Source organism: Sarcophilus harrisii, chromosome 2 (assembly GCF_902635505.1).
Source record: "Sarcophilus harrisii chromosome 2, mSarHar1.11, whole genome shotgun sequence".
NCBI lineage: Eukaryota > Metazoa > Chordata > Mammalia > Dasyuromorphia > Dasyuridae > Sarcophilus > Sarcophilus harrisii.
In genome coordinates, this window is record NC_045427.1 from 264,424,094 (window position 1) to 264,440,378 (window position 16,285).

General features: G+C 37.6%; 1 protein-coding gene across 3 annotated transcripts in view; it reads right to left on the bottom strand.

The window, feature by feature from the left end:
- TTBK2 (tau tubulin kinase 2) overlaps positions 1-6,355 on the bottom strand; it is a 221,075-nt gene extending 214,720 nt beyond the window's left edge. Inside the window, exon 1 of one of the 3 annotated variants that reach the window (XM_031952168.1) lies at positions 6,268-6,355. The gene's annotated coding sequence lies outside the window, so the exon portion shown is untranslated. Of the gene's footprint in view, positions 1-5,497; positions 5,580-5,920; positions 6,152-6,267 lie in introns of those variants that run through there. The other 2 variants (XM_031952169.1, XM_031952167.1) reach the window with 2 other exon arrangements.
- Between the last annotated feature and the right edge of the window lie 9,930 nt (positions 6,356-16,285).

Consider the following 16,285-nt stretch of genomic DNA (forward strand, 5'->3'; position numbering starts at 1 on the left):
CAATTATTTATGTACATGACCACTAAATCAGCATATACATTCCTCATTTCCCACTCCTGAGCTTCAATCCCACTTCCAACTCAAATATTAGACATTGATTAAATGATTATTATGTTCTAAGTAGAGTGTTAACTGGCATAGATTAGAGGAAAAAACCCTAACATTATTCCTGCCTTTAGGGAACTCACATTCTAATGAATGCAACATATGAATAACCAGGTATATACTATATATAGTTAGAGTTAGTGATATAGTGACAACTTATAGAGTTAGTGACAACTTAAAAAGAGTTCTCTTAGGAAATCACTAAGATAAAATGCAGAGAAAGAAGAGATTACTTCTCATGATATTTCAGTAGCATTTCATTCTGTTGACCACTCTATCTTTTCAAGTTCTCTCTTCTCCCTTGGTTTTGGTGACACTGCTCTCTCCAGGTATCTTCCTATCTATTTCATATCTTTTTCCTCATTTCCTTAGAGCTAGCATTTTATGAATTCATCTTCTTCTTCCCACTTCCTGCAAATAGATTGCTACATCAGGGCTCTTTTTTTGCCCTCTAATCTTCTTTCTCTACACACTCTTCATTTACAATCTCATTCCCTTAACTCCAATGATTTCAGTTATTCCTATACCAGACAAATGACTCTCAAAATTATATACTCAGTACCCAGTGGTTATATTTCTAATACACATTTTGTGCCTGTATCCAAAGGTCACCTCATTTTAATGAGGCCAGAAGCATCTTATAATTAGAGCAAAAAGTATTATGAATCTGTGTTCAAAAATAAGTTGATATAAAGACTACTTTTTGGTGGAATATGATCTGGGCTCCAAAAGTTTTCATTACAAACTTATATGATATTTAACCTGAACATAATTAAGATTTTCAAGACAAATCGGATCATTTTACTTGAAGAAAAAAATGCAACCAAAATTACTCATGACCACTAACAATGTATTAGAGATGCTAGACAACACATATGTCATAAAGACTCAAAATGCAATTTGAAAAATTTCAATCCTAAATATCTCTAAATGTCTAAAATGTTCTACAACTTTTACCAATGAAATTAGCTAAATGAAATTCTTGGCATAACATTTAACCAAAGTAGCCAAAAAAGGGGGGAATAAATCAGTCTATATTATATATGAGATTAAAATTTTTGAAAAAAATCACAAAAATATTTTTTCCAGGAAAGAGGATTAGAGATATTAAAAAGGAAAATAAAGAAATATAATAGAATTTCCACAATTTGTCAAAAATGATCAAAGAGTTTTAATAATCAGTGCTTAAACCTGTTTTAATAATGGATACTTAAAATGCAAAATTTTTCAATATCTCTCATTAAATATTTTCCAGTAAATGTTTATTTTCTGATATATTATCATGTTTAAAAGTTTAACTTCTCTACTCAAAATGGTACTACCACTTTGGAAGCAATTTTATAAAAAACTAATTATTTTACATTTCTGAGTCATTTTATATTCTTAAAGAGACTCAAAAATTTAAATGCATACTGCCTTGTCACATCTGTCCAATATAATCACAATTACCTAAATTTTAGAAGGTATCTAAGAATACATATAATTTATATCAATATTTTAAAAATGTGATGAAGCAAATTCTCTTTGGCTTCTTACAAATTGCTACAGCACTAGGATAACCAGTATCTTAATGAAATTTATGGGATATAAAACTCTTAAATCATACACAGTATAACATTTATTCATTTAAAAATTGAATTGTATTTTTAAATGGTACGGTAGGATAACAAACAACATTGGATTAATTATATTCCCTAGTTCCTTTTGTCCATAATCAATGACTATTTCAATTCAATATTATTCCTAATTTGCTGAAACTACAGATTTAAATCTTCACTACCTCTCAAATTAAAAAAAGAAAAATGATATTTCCTTTATATGTCTATTACCACTTAAGGGAAATGGAACTTGCTTCAACAGTTCCTTTGTATCCTCTAGATAAAATCACATAACTGTTACAAAAATTCAGTTTGTAAACTTCTTTTCCAATCTAAATGCTTCAGATCATCATTTCAAAAATACCCAATCATCAATATGAACTTTTTCTAACACTTAAGGTACTTTGAAATTGGTTTTGCCATAATCTTAGTCCTTAATGCTCCTTCACAAAAATGGGAGAATTTAACACATAACAGTATTCAATTTCCTTGCTACATTAAAACCAATTGCATTCTTCAGTTTTTCCATTTTGTACTACTCTTCATTTAGCGATGTAAATAAATGTCACTTTCTCTACTGCATTTTGGTGAAAGAAAATCACAGTCCATTCCTGCTGTGGCTTACCCAGACAGATCAATGTTCAGATATCAAGGCAATCTCTACTAATGGCTCAGAAATAAACATGTAACACTGAATATGGATCCACCAAGTTTAAAAGTGTACATATTTTTAATAATAAAAGCTCTTATTTCTATAGCACTTTAAGGTCTGCAAAGTATTTCACGTTAAATTCAAAAAATAAATACTACAGATCAATAATCTGAAACATTCATAATGGCACTGAAGGTACTTGTTCTCAGTGAATTTATTTACATTCTCCTAGGGGAATGAATACAACAACAGATATACTCTAAATACAAGACAATTTGAGAATGGAAATAGCATTAATAACTGGTAAAAACAAAAAATAAAACCAAAACCAAAAACCAACAACAACAACACAAGATAATCTGAGGGGAAAAAAAGAGCCCTAACAACTAGGGGAATCAGGAAAAATTTTCACAAAGCAAATGACATTTGACTTGAGATTAAAAATTCTAAGAGGCAGTGACAAAAGAGTGAGTGAATTCCAGACATGTAGTTCAGCCTGTGCAATAAGCTGAAATGGGAGTTAGGTGGTCAAGTTTGGAAAACAATCAGTAGACCAGTCTCACAAGACATAAGGAGGAAAAATGTAAAGTAAATTTAGAAAAGGTAGCCTGGAACCAGACTTCATTCAAAGCTTTAAATACTAAGATGAAAAGTTTGTGGCTTATTCTAGGTAGTATGGAGTCACTGACAATTATGGCAAACATGGGCTTTGGAAAAGTTATTTTGCCAGCTGAATGGAGGATGGATTTAATAAGGATAAGACTGGAAGCAGGAAGAATAAGTAGTAGGTTACAGCAACAATACACGAGAAAGGTGAAGTGGGTGTGAATTAGAATGGTGACCACATATATGAATGTTATGGAATATTATTGTTCTGTAAGAAATGACCAACAGGATGATTTCAGAAAGGCCTGGAGAGACTTACATGAACTGATGCTGAGTGAAATGAACAGGTCCAGGAGATCATTATATATTTCAACAACAATACTATATGACAATCAATTCTGATGGACTTGGCCATCTTCAGCAATGAGATGAACCAAATCAGTTCCAATGGAGCAGTAATGAATTGAATCAGCTACACCCAGTGAAAGAATTCTGGGAAATGACTATGAACCACTACATAAAATTCCCAATCCCTCTATTTTTGTCCACTTGCATTTTTTATTTCCTTCACAGGTTAATTGTACACTATTTCGAAGTCCAATTCTTTTTGTACAGCAAAATAACTGTATGGACATGTGTACATATGTTGTATTTAACATATACTTTAACATATTTAACATTATTGATCAACCTGTCATCTGGGGGAGGGAGTGGGGGGAAGGAGGGGAAAAATTGGAACAAAAGGTTTTGCAATTGTCAATGCTAAAAAATTACCCATGCATATATCTTGTAAATAAAAAGCTATAATAATAATAAAAAGAATGGTGACCACATATGAAGGAGAGTGAAAGGAACAGATAGTTGTGGAGATGTAAGGAATGTTTTAGAGGAATAACTAGTAAAATCTGGAAATGGAGGTGAAGGAGAATAAGAAAATGAAAAGTTCAAAATAATTCCAAAGGTGCAAGTTTGTACTGGTGGAAAGATGGTGATGAAACTGGGGGTGGGGGTAGAGAATGACTAGTCAGCAGCTTTATGAAAACAATCTAAAAGGTTTAGTAGCCTGCATGTTCAAGAGGAGTCAATAACATGCCAATAAGATTGTTTTTTAATTATTAAGTGGCATTAAAAAGGCAAAGCATCCAGAATTAGGGTGGGCATAATCACTGTACCCCACATCCATCAAACTACCTCTGGAGTACTGTGTGCCACCTCCAAGTACCACATTCTAGAATGAAAATTGAGAAGCTGGAGACTGTCCAAGAGAGCACCACTAGAATGGTGATAGACCTGAAGTTAATGTTATATGATGACTAGCTGAAGGAAGTGGGGAATATTTATATTTAGTCTGGGAAAGGCAAAAGGCTTGGAGGTAGGAGGGTATGATAGCGGTCTTTAAGCATTTAAAGGTCTATCACATGGAATAAGAATTAAATTTATTCTGTCTAATCTAAAAGGGCAGAATTAGCTTTGTTCTTCACCACCAACGATCCTACTACAGATATTGTCATTCCCATTTTATAAATGAGAATAATGAGGTTCAGTGAATTTAAGTGACTTCCACTATCATCCAGCTATTAATTTCAGAAGTGGAATTTAAATCCAAATTAAGTCAAAGTCCTGCATTTTCTGCTACGCCAAAGAATCTTTATGTAAATTTTGAGAAAAACTCAATAAACTTACACCTCCCAAAATTTAAACCTGAGGAAATCTCAATCACTACGCCTCTACATTCAGAAGTGGGAGGAGTTAATTCCAAGGTGGTTGTCACCTACCAACCTCAACTCAAAGCAAAACACAAGAATTATGCCCTACCGATTTCTGACACATTTACTTTAAGAGTTTCTTTTTGGCCCTTCTCCCACAACACCCCAACAGTTCTGATCCAAACCAACTCCTTCACCACCACCCTGTTCCCAACAAATGCAGAAGTCCCTCGGCATGACTTTGGCAGCCTGGGCACCAGAGACAACCTCCGAGGCACTCTCGAGAAAACCAACAACACCCGATACAACTCTGGTGTGCTAGAAGCTCAGACACCAAGTACAATTGGTGTTTTGTTATTTTTTGTCTTTTTTTTTTAAAATAAGGTGACACGTGCATCCGTGGGTACCGTCCTAGCATCCGTGGCAGAAGGAGTGCAAATAGATGTGGATCACATCCGCATGCATAAACACCGGGAGAAATGGGGCGAGAGTGCAAGGTCCTCTGGGCTCCGGGAAGCCTCGCGTGGAGGGGAAGGGTTAGGACAGTCTCCAAAGGGTAACGGGAGTTAAAGGTCTGACAACAGCCCCGCGGGCAGGTCGGGAAGAAGAAGAAAAGGATTTGGCAAAGCTGAGCCAGAGAGTCCTTGCTCCTCCCCACCCCGCATCCCCTCGTCCTGGGTCGGAATCCCGAGGCGGGGTGGAGGCGTAGAGATAGGGAACAAGAGGAGGATGGGACCGGGGATGGGGGAGTGGGAGGGTGGTTCCCGGGCCACTGTACTCGGGGGTCGGGGGGGGGGGGGGGGGGGGGGGGGGGGGGGGGCGTGTCCTACCTGGGCCGTGGCGGACGCAGGAACTCCAGGCAGTGGGGTCGGGCCCGGTTCAGGGCCGGGACCGGCCGGGATCACCCCTCGGGAGGAGGCACCGCCGCCGCCTGCCCATCCCCCGCCGCCCGATTGCGGCGGGACCCGTGCGTGGGTTCGCGGGCCGGCGGCCGGTCGGGCTGTCCCCCCTTGGGTACCGTTTGCGTCTACTGGCGACGGCGGCGGCTGTTGCTGCTGCTGGCTGCCCCCAGCCGCTGCTCTTGCTCCAGCCCCTGCTCCTCCTCCTGCCGCCGCCGCCGCCACCGCGTCCCCACCGCTCCCATCGCCGCTGCGGCGACTACTGCAGCGCCCGCTGACCCGACCCGACGTTATTCTCCCCCTTCGCAACCCGGCACAGCCTAGCCCACCTGCCCTGCCAGGGCGAACGCCCACCTTCTCCACCGCAGCCGCTGATTGGAGGCCGCGTTCCGAATCCGTCACGTCGGTTGGCTGATCCCATTGCCTATCAGCGAGGGGGAGGGAAGTCAAGCAAAGAGGGTCTCCGCCCCCCACCGGAGAAATGCCGCTATCTTCAGGTTTGCCTGAGAGGGCGAGTTACCGGGAAAGGAGCATCACAATGGCAGTGCGCGTGCGCAAGAGCATTCTGGGGGTTGTAGTTCTAGACACAAGCTGCGGCTATCCGCCAGTCCCGAGGAGGGAAGCGGGGCTATGGGAGGGGGGGGAGGGGGCGAGTCCAAGAAGATGGCCCGCATACCTTGACTTTTTTTTTTTTTTTTTACCTCGGTTCAGCCTCAAACTTCGTGTCCGCTGGGCTTGTCGTGACATAGTGATGATGACCCTTGGTCTTGGTTCAGTATCTTACTCTGCAGAGGGGAATTCCCGTCCAAGGGGACTTGGTCGGAGTAACTCAAATCAATCCGTTACAGATGATGGACGGGGCCACCTGGTCACGGCGACCCCAGGGTGTGAGGTGACGGTGACGACTTGGAGGATCCTGGGCTCAGAAGCCGGGATTAAGGCGGGGGGAGATGATGCTCAGCGGCAGAGAGGCTCTCTTGGACACGTTCCCGGGCCCCAAGCAGACTCCCTGGCAATGGAGGCCTCGCCCTCCATCCCTCTGCCCACGGACGTTTTCTCGTTCAGATCCCTTAGGAGGCAAGCAGGTCGTGGAACCTCCGCAAAGAAGACCTCGGCCTGGGAGCCGTTGATAATGACGCTTTGGGTTTTGCCTGCTCCCGACGAACAGGAAGGAGTCTTCGCCCTATTTAGAAGCAGCCTCCAACCCAGATTCCTGGCAAGGGAACGAGCCCCTAACGTGGACCAAAGATGGACTTCCTAGATCCTGGAACCCCCGGGAGAAATTTGAAGGAGAATCAGGTTGGGGTGGAGGTGGGGGGTGGGGGAAGAGTAAGATGTTATGTCGTGTATAAAGTGGAGTATTGTACAATAGGACCTGGAAATTTAAATGTTTTCAACAAGAACCAAAATAAAAGGGCTCTTGAAACCTCAGCATCTGAGGTGTTGTTTTTTTTTTTTTTTTTTTTTTTTTAAGTCAGAAGATTTTCCTGAGCAGATATGAGACAATGAGAAGTCAAGAGAATGAGGCTTATTGCCCTAAAACAAAGAGACCTGCTTCCAAACATGGAGGGAAAGAAGAAACCTACATTCACTCATCTTGACATTGATTTCATGGAGGGCATCCAGACATCTCAATTCAGTGGATGGGACTGGGTCTTGATTTAGTAAAGTTCAGAGATGCAGGTGAGCTCTGACCTAATTTCAAAGCAGAGGAGATTTAGGAAGAATATATTCCGGAAAGACTGTAGATTTTTTTTTCCCTGGAGAAGGACACTTCTAGTTATATTTTATTGTCAGTTATTAGAGGGTTGGAAAATGCAATCACTATCTCCAGGATCCCGCACTGTTTTTCTAAGTCATAAGTCCCCTCTTGCCCTTGTTCTTACTTTTTTACTGGTCAGCAGTTCAGTATTTAGATTGTAAAGAGCAGAAATATAACAGATGCAACAACAGTACTTTAAACACCCCCCCCACACACACACACACACACACTCCTGTAATATTGATTTGTAGCTATCACTCTCTGGGAAAAGTATACAATTTCACAGGCAAAAAGAATGAAACTGGATCCTCTACTACTAGCTTCAGGGTCATTTAAATCTTTCTTTTCCTTACTCAAGTAGAATGCAATAGAAGTAAATATAAATTTTTCCTATATGTTATATTTGAATTGCTCTTAAAGGAAAAATATTTTAGCTTTTTAAAAGTTCAGAAAGCTTAATAGTCTCTTGACATTCTCAGCAAACAGCAGGCATTTCTCCTTACTCTTATGTACAGACCCCTTGGATTAAGATGCAGAACAAAATGTGCATTAAAGGCAATTGATGATGCAGCTCATTTTGTTCTGGTCATAAACTTAAAGAACTTGCCAGATTTTCCATTTATTTCCACAAATTAAAATCTTAAATTGCTTTTTCATGACTTTGCATGATATTCTAACTAAAAAATATTTTTTTGACCCTGAAAGTGATTAGGGGTAGGAAGGAATTGGTGAATTCTTTAAATATTTTTCTTTATAATTTATCTATTTTTTCCCAATTTTTAGGGAAAAACTGAAAATTCTTTTGGGTTCTGCCTGATATTTATTTCCAGTGACTATAATGTATATGAAAAGAATCTATGGAGTAGTCTGGCCTGGAGGACCCAGGTTCAAATCCCATCTCTGACACATATCCTGGCGTCTGACCCTGAGCAAGTCTGTTATTCAGTTCCAGGCATGAGGTACAGAGGAGATGCTGATCTGCATTGGGAAAAAGAAACCTCTCATCTGGCAGTTCTCTATATGAAAGATACAGGTCCAGTCCCATCATGTTTTTAAAGGCTTTCTGTTACACACATTTAGCAAGTGGAATATGGCCTTCTCCATACATACATCACATCTGCTAAAAATATAAATTAAATGCTTAAATGTAATTTAAATAGTCTAGATTGATATCATGTGTGATAAGAGTTAAGGAGTCTGATTAAAGCATTATTATTGATATTCACCTTAAGTAACAATGACTTTAACTAGATCCTCCTTTAAAAAAAAAAAGAAATCACTTCGGTTTACTCTTTTATGATTTGACTCACTTGAAAATCAAGAATTAAGCAACTTAATAGAAGGATTATTGGCAATTTACCAAGTGAAAATTATGACAGGCATTCTGAATTGAATATCTTCAGAATAATTCAGTTTACTTCAATAGGATGGTAATATGTCCCAAGTGGGATTTATAGGTGTATATATATTCAGAGTTCTCAAGAGTGGGACTTTCAGAATGATTTGTTGTTTGGCCATTTTCAATCATGCCCCACTTTCCTGTGGGGATTTCTTAGCAAAGATACTAGAGTGATTTACCATTTTTTACTCCAGCTCATTTTACAGATGAAGAAATTGAGGCAAATTGGTTAAATGATCTGTTGCCTCAGGATGATGGAAAATACCAAAAAAAAAGAGCTCTCAAACCTTGCCTTTCTCTGTTTTTCTTTGCCTTTCATTGAAGATCATAATAAGGCTCATAGTTTAGGTTTAGAGCTAAAGGAACCTGAAAGGTCATAACCACTCTCTCATTTTACAGATGAGAAAAATGAGATCTAGGGAGGATAAGTGAATAGTTACATCGATAGTTAAGCATTATCAGAAATTGGTACCATGAAGTTCTGCTGAGATATTTGCTTAAGCTCTCTTCCTTTGAATACTATACTACTCTGTAAAATTCTTTTTACACTTTGACTTATATATTGTATTATAGATATTATGTGTGCCTCATTTACTGTAAAAAAAGCAGGTTGGCATAGTAGATAAAAAGCTAGGTTCAAACCCAGGAAGATCTAGATTCATTTCCCACCTCTGATACATATGATTGTGGCCTTGGGCACAGACAAACTGTTAATGATCTAGGCAACTTTCTAAGACTCTAAAGTCGCAAAGAATGTACTCGAATTGGTGGGAGTTTCCTCACCTAGGAATTACCAATATCAATGAAATCACAATTCAAGTTCCTATCTTATTGAAAGACCAGAAGTACAGGAATAATATGCCATTTTTTATTTCCCCTAATACCACTGGGATTTCCAGATAGTTATTCATTCCCGCTATGCATTATTGAATTTATGAAGAAGCTGCACATGATTCACTGACTTCAAAATAACCCATTATATTGGGTTTAACTCTAGAGAAAGGGTAGTTAAGTTACTCAGTGGATAGAATGCCAGGCCTAGAGTCAGAAAGACTCAGCTTCCTGAATTCAAATCTGGCCTCAGACATTTTACTAGCTGTGTGACCCTGGACAAATCATTTAACCCCGTTTGCCTCAGTTTCCTTATCTGTAAAATGACCTGGAGAAGAACATAGCAAACCATTCTAGTATCTCAGCCAAGAAAACCTCAGCTAAGATTACAAGGAGTCAGACAGCTGAAAACAACACTATAGAGATAAATCTCCAGGTGAAAGTAAATGTCTGAAAGGTTGATCAAATGTCCCATGTGGAGGTGTCCCTGGATGTACCCTTGATAAACATAAATTGGTTAGAATAAAAAACTGACCTTAGATAGTATCCATGGCTAGTGAAAAATTTTGTAGTAGTTAATATGAAAAAGGATAATTATTACTTGCTTTTCTTTATATAGTACCCAAGCTGGACTAAGAAAAAAAAAAAGATCCCTGAACTCAGAGATAAACTGAAAGCAAAACTGGTTAGTTTAGAGGTTTTCCTAAAAATTCCCTTTCAATTGTCTACTTCCATCTAGCACTATCTTCTTTCAGGTCTCTTAGTGCCAATGTGTTTGCTGTCTTAGGTGTATACTTTGTAATCTTCTGTTTCTAATTGTGGCTTGATTAAAGGAACAGTAGCAATTCTATACTTAGCAAATCAAAGGAGGCAGATTGTCTTTTTCTTGTCCCCAAAGTCATACTATTGGCCTAGCCTGACCCTAAAGGTAAATCTGTTTTAATTGTGGGGAATCTAAATCAGAAGTGGCTCCTTTTCCTTTTTTTTCCCCTGTCAAATGAGAGGATGTATGTAATGTGCTTTATAAATCTTAAAATGTTATATACTCCTTTGATGAGCTCAAATCAGCAAACATTTATTAGACACCTATTTTTGTGCAGCTTACTGTGCTAAGCCTTGGGTATACCAAAATAAAAATGAAGCCTTCCCTTAGGGTTTATATTCTAGGTTGAGGATACAGCATATGATGACATAACTACATACAAAGTGTATGTATGTGTTTGTGGGAGGGGAGAGAGGGAAGGAGGGAGAGAGAGAGAGAGAGAGAGAGAGAGAGAGAGAGAGAGAGAGAGAGAGAGAGAGAGAGAGAGAGAGAGAGAGAACAAGAACCATTCTATCCCTATGTCCCCAAGACTCCCAAATACCAAAGTTTGTGGCCTCATTCTCAGTATTCCCTCTACTCATTTCTTTGCACCTAGCACCTCTACCCTACCTTATTTGTTAGTCCAGTAAGAGAGTTTTTTCTTCCTCAAACCATTATTCACACAAGACATCCAGCAAGAAATAGTTGTTCAAGTGGACCATTCAGGTTTGTATGATTACTCCCTGATATGGAGGAGTAATTGTATAAAAGGCCGAGGTAGCAGAATGTAAATCCATGGACAAATAAGGGGAACTTTAATCTTTAGTCTGGAATGGGAAGGAAATCCAATCAATTGGGAAATTCTTTTTCTTCAAGGCTAAACTTATAAGCCTTTCCTGTTTCACCTTCCCCAATTATTAATATTCTTTTCCTGCTCAAATGATTGTTAAGTTTACTTATCTGTGTATATTTTAAAATTTCCCCCTTGAATAGGTTAAAAGATGCATGAAAGTAAGAACATTGTATTTGTACTTTGTAACCCCATTAAGCTAGTGCTTTGTATGTAGTAGTTGCTTAGCTTTGTTGAATTGTTATTGATGACTTTTGCCTCTTAATTTAGATGTCACCAATTCTTAGATGGGTCAGTGTAGTGTGGGAGCTGGAGAGAATACACTTGAAGTCAGAAAAATGTAGGTTCATATCTTTCCTCTAACACATGTGGCCATGGTCAAGTCAAGACCTCAACTGATCCTCAGTTTCTTCATCTGTAATTAAGAATTAATGAGATTCTTTTAAGCTTTGAAAACTTGAAAGCGCCATAGAAATGTCCACTGTAAAATGAGAAAAGAAAGCAAAAAGTTGCTTTGCTCATATGTAAGTCATACTTATAGTCTCATTTCTGATTTATTTACATATATGCCTGAGTACAGTTAGTCATAATAAAGTATCATTTACTTAATAAGTTGAAAAAAATTAAACCAATAAATTCTATATTCACACTCTTGGAATTCCTAGTTTGTTCCATAACAAGGTTATCTGCTTATAATTTTTTTAAATTAAAGGCAACATTATAGCAGGATAACATTGTAGCCTTCATGAAGTGTTGCAATACAGGGATAGGCAGTAGCTTTCATAGCTATTTTTAAGCATTCATTCCGCTGCATGGCAGTCTGTAACTTCTGTCTCTTAATCAGTCCAGAATGGGAGGAGCCAATCCAGCTGTCTTTGTACAGTACCTTCTGGTTCCTAGATTGTTTCACTGCAACCATTTTCAATATTAAAGCTCAACAGGTTCATTTTAGGATCAGCATTTAGAGTGGGACAAGAACCTAGAAATAAGGAAAATAAAGAAAATTGAAGCAGCATGGCCACACAGATAATAAGTGGAAGAAAGTCTCTTTTATTGCTGATTTTAGCAATCATCACAGAACATCAAGTGGACAGGAATGACTCATGATCAGGTCTTGAATATGCTTCCCTGGTGTTATTTTTGCATTACGATTACTAATGAATAGCACTTCTAGTTTATAGATATCAAATCAGATGAAGAGATTTCTTCATAGCATCTGCTATGTTCAAGGCATTGTTCTAAGTACTATGACACATACAAAGAAATATGTTTCAGTTCTTACACCTATAACTTTATATTATACTTGAATACATCCTTGGTTCTCCTACTAGAGAGAGGTTACTAGAGGGTTCTCCTACTAGTAAACTTTGGAATGAAGGAAAAATATTTTGGTTTATCTCCCCCCCCCCCCAATGCATTCAACATAGCACCTCTCAATAAATATTTGATGGATTAACATGCAAAATTACATAGCAATAAACACAAAAATATGTCACATGATTTCCATATGAATGGAATAGACCACAACTATAAAAATGATGTCTAGAATCTAAGCTTTTCAAGAGCAAATGCAATTTAATTTTGTTCAATATCACATATTACCATACATATAGTAGATATTTGTTGAAAATGCTACAAATGCAAAGCAAAAAATTATCAATGGACTGAAAGTTCCTGAAACACTTAATGGAAGAAAACAGCACTAATAGGACCTTGATTTTGAATAGGATTTGATTCAGTGGAAAGAAGCAAGGAGGGATACATTAGCATGAGCTGTGTGAGCCAAAATTTATATATCATGTATGTAACATAAATTAATTCTTATTGGAAGTGGACATATGGTAGGGCCTACTTGAATGACCCTTTCAAGTCAGGGAACCTTTAGGGATAGGAAACAAATTTCTCATACTTTTAGGTGAATTTTTCAAATCTTTAGGTAACTTAAAAATGGGCCAATGTGTGCCATTATATTTACATTATATATATATATATATATATATATATATATATATATTCAGACACACACACATATAGAATGTGCTCTTAATACAAGAAAGAATTTAGCAAGGAAATCCTTTTACTAATTTTTTTTGGCAAGGAATTTAGAGTTTAAGTAATTTGCCCAGGATTACACAGTTAGTAGTATTACATACATATCTGAGGTTACATTTGAACTCAGGTTGTCATTTTTGCCTTTAATCAATTTGATGAATCTACTTCACTCTGTATAGGAAATAGTTATATTTACTGGCCTCTTGTTAAAGAACAAAACCAATTTATTAGATCTCAGAGAATGAGATAGATCATCTACTTTGGAACCACTTCTTTGGCCTCTACAGAGTATGAGCTTTACTGATTGAAGCAGTCCCCAAAATGATTTGGTGGGCTAGGACTCTTTAGGAAGCCAGATTCTCATCAGAAGAATTGCCTCTCCCTGACAGCTTCTAAAAACTTTTTAAAGTTTTCATTGATTTTTCATTTCATTCATTTCCTTTTTAATTTTAAGCAGAATATGGCTTCTTAGAGGCAGAAGACACATGGTCTACTACAGCTTTCTTACTAGTGAACCCAAAAGCTTCTGAGAATAGCATTTCCCAGCCCAAGAAATGGAAATAGCCATTGAAGTAGTAGAATACAAGAGATTCAAGGAAGAATAAAGAAAGGTTTCCTGTAGAAGGCAGAATTTGGACCTGAAGGAAGCCAGGAAGCAGAAATGAGGAGAAAGAGAATTCCAGGCACAGGGAACAGCCAGTGAACATGCATAGAGTCAGAATATAAGGTGTTTTATATAAGGAATTTCTTAGCTAGTAGGCTCGGTAAAGAAATAGAAATCTGGCCTTTTCCCTCAACACTGCAAAGGGAAAAGACAAATGGAGGTTCATGAAGAGAGGACCCACAAGATATCCTGTCTTTCAAATAATTGCATTTTCACTAACTGATCCCCAAGCCTGCAATTCTCTTATCTTCCCACCCTGAATTTCTTGAAATCTCAGCTAAAATCCCACCCCATATAAGAAGTCTTTCTTGGTTCTTATGAATTATTAATACTAATATCATCCCTCTGAGAATAACCTCCAGTTTATTCTGCTATTTGCATGTTTTCTCCCCCAGTAGACTTCAGGATAGGGTCTGTTTTTGACCTGACTTCTCTAGTGCTTATGTATTTGACACATAGTAAGTGGTACTAAAGGCTATTGACTAGCTTGGTAGCACCAATTCAGCAAAGTTCCAAACTACCACTACCTGCATCCACCGCAAATTCTTTTTTGCTTCTCCCAGGTCTTTAAGAAACATTATTGTTGGGAAAAAATAAACTCAAAAAAGTTGTTCTCTTTATATATTACTTTAATGAATCATATGAATCCTGCAGCCTAAGTCCATTTTTTAAAAGTAATATTTCATCTCTCCCATGTTTGAACAATAACCACTTACAGTTCTAGCCTTTGTTATTGTTAATGTATCATTTATATGTCACTATGTCTGGAGAATATAATTTCCACAAGGTCAAAAAAACACATGTCTTTCTATCCTTGCTATTTATTTGGGGACTCAATAAGCCATTCTCCGTCTCTCAACCAATTATGAATAAAAGTTGTTGGTGCTGCAGTGCTGTAAAAATGTATTTATGAGCTCACCACTCCCACCTGCTGGTCATATTCCAATACTGCCATGTGAACCTGCTCATTTATTGGAGAGTAGCAACATAACTTCCTATGGATTTGGTACTTGTGGAAGTTAGGGCCAGAAGGATTAATAGCATTCAATGAAATTACTCTTTATTTTATGAATGAAGAAATTAAGACTCACATAAGTTGTGACTTGCCTAAAATTATTGTTTTCTCTAGCAAGTAGTAAAGTAATTTAGTTGTTCATATATATATTTCCTTCTCATTTTTCTTGCAATTATAAATTTTATATTTATGCCATATACAAAATCCTACTCCATAGAGCTCTACTAATTCTTCTTAGTTTGAAGGTTAAATTTGATTCTTCAAGGTTACACCAGCAAAGCATAAGTTCTAATATTCCTTTTTTCCTCCCAGAAGTAGCAGTTGGCACACACAGAGTATAGAACTCTGGGCCTAGAGTCAGGTAGAACAGAATTCAAAACCAGCCTCAGTCATGTGTGTGGTCCTGCACAAGTCTTTTGACTTCATTTGCCTCCCTTAACTCTAAAATTGGGATAACAGTAGCACTTATTTTTCAAGATTGTTGTAAGGATCAAATGAGGTAATATTTGTAAAAAGCATTTAACACATTGCCTGTCATATAGCAGGCACTATATACATAGTTTCTTCCCTTTTCTGTTTCTTTTTATACCACTTCTACAAGGATTTATTAAGTCTATTACTATGTGAAAAGCATTTTGTTAAGTTCAAGAGATAACTACTTGACTCTTTTTTCTAATTCCTTCCTTCCTCTTGTCCTCTTCAATTTTATTTATTTATTTGCTGAGACAATTGGGGTTAAGTGACTTGCCCAGGATCACACAGCCAGCAAGTGTTAAGTATCTGAGGCTGAATTTGAACTAAGGTCCTACTGACTTCAAGGCCAGTGCTCTATACACTGAACCACCTAGATGCTCCTCAATTTTTTAAAAATAATTTTATTTTCACTTTATTACAGTGGTGCAAGCTAGATATATAATTGGTGAATGTTGCTATAGCAATAGTTCAGACCACATTCATTTCCTTGCTTTTTGTAACCTACAGTAATGCATGCATCTTTAATAATTAATTAACCAATAAAGGAGACATTTTCTGGCCCAAGTACAATATAGCAAGGCTTCTTAAATTTTTTTACCCATGACCCTTTTTTTGCTGAGAAATTTTTATATGATCCATTTATTTAAAAGGCATACAAATCAAAGATTTACTGATATAAATCATAATTTTGTGACCTCTGTGTTCAGTTATAAGACTCCATATGAGGTCATGAACCACAGTCTTAGAATCTGGGAAATAATAAGAATATGATAGGCTCCAAAATTATTAAAATAGGAAAAAACTTATCTCTACTCTTTCCCCCTTCAATGATTTTGTGATTTCTCTCTATTTACAACTCTGTATTGTTAT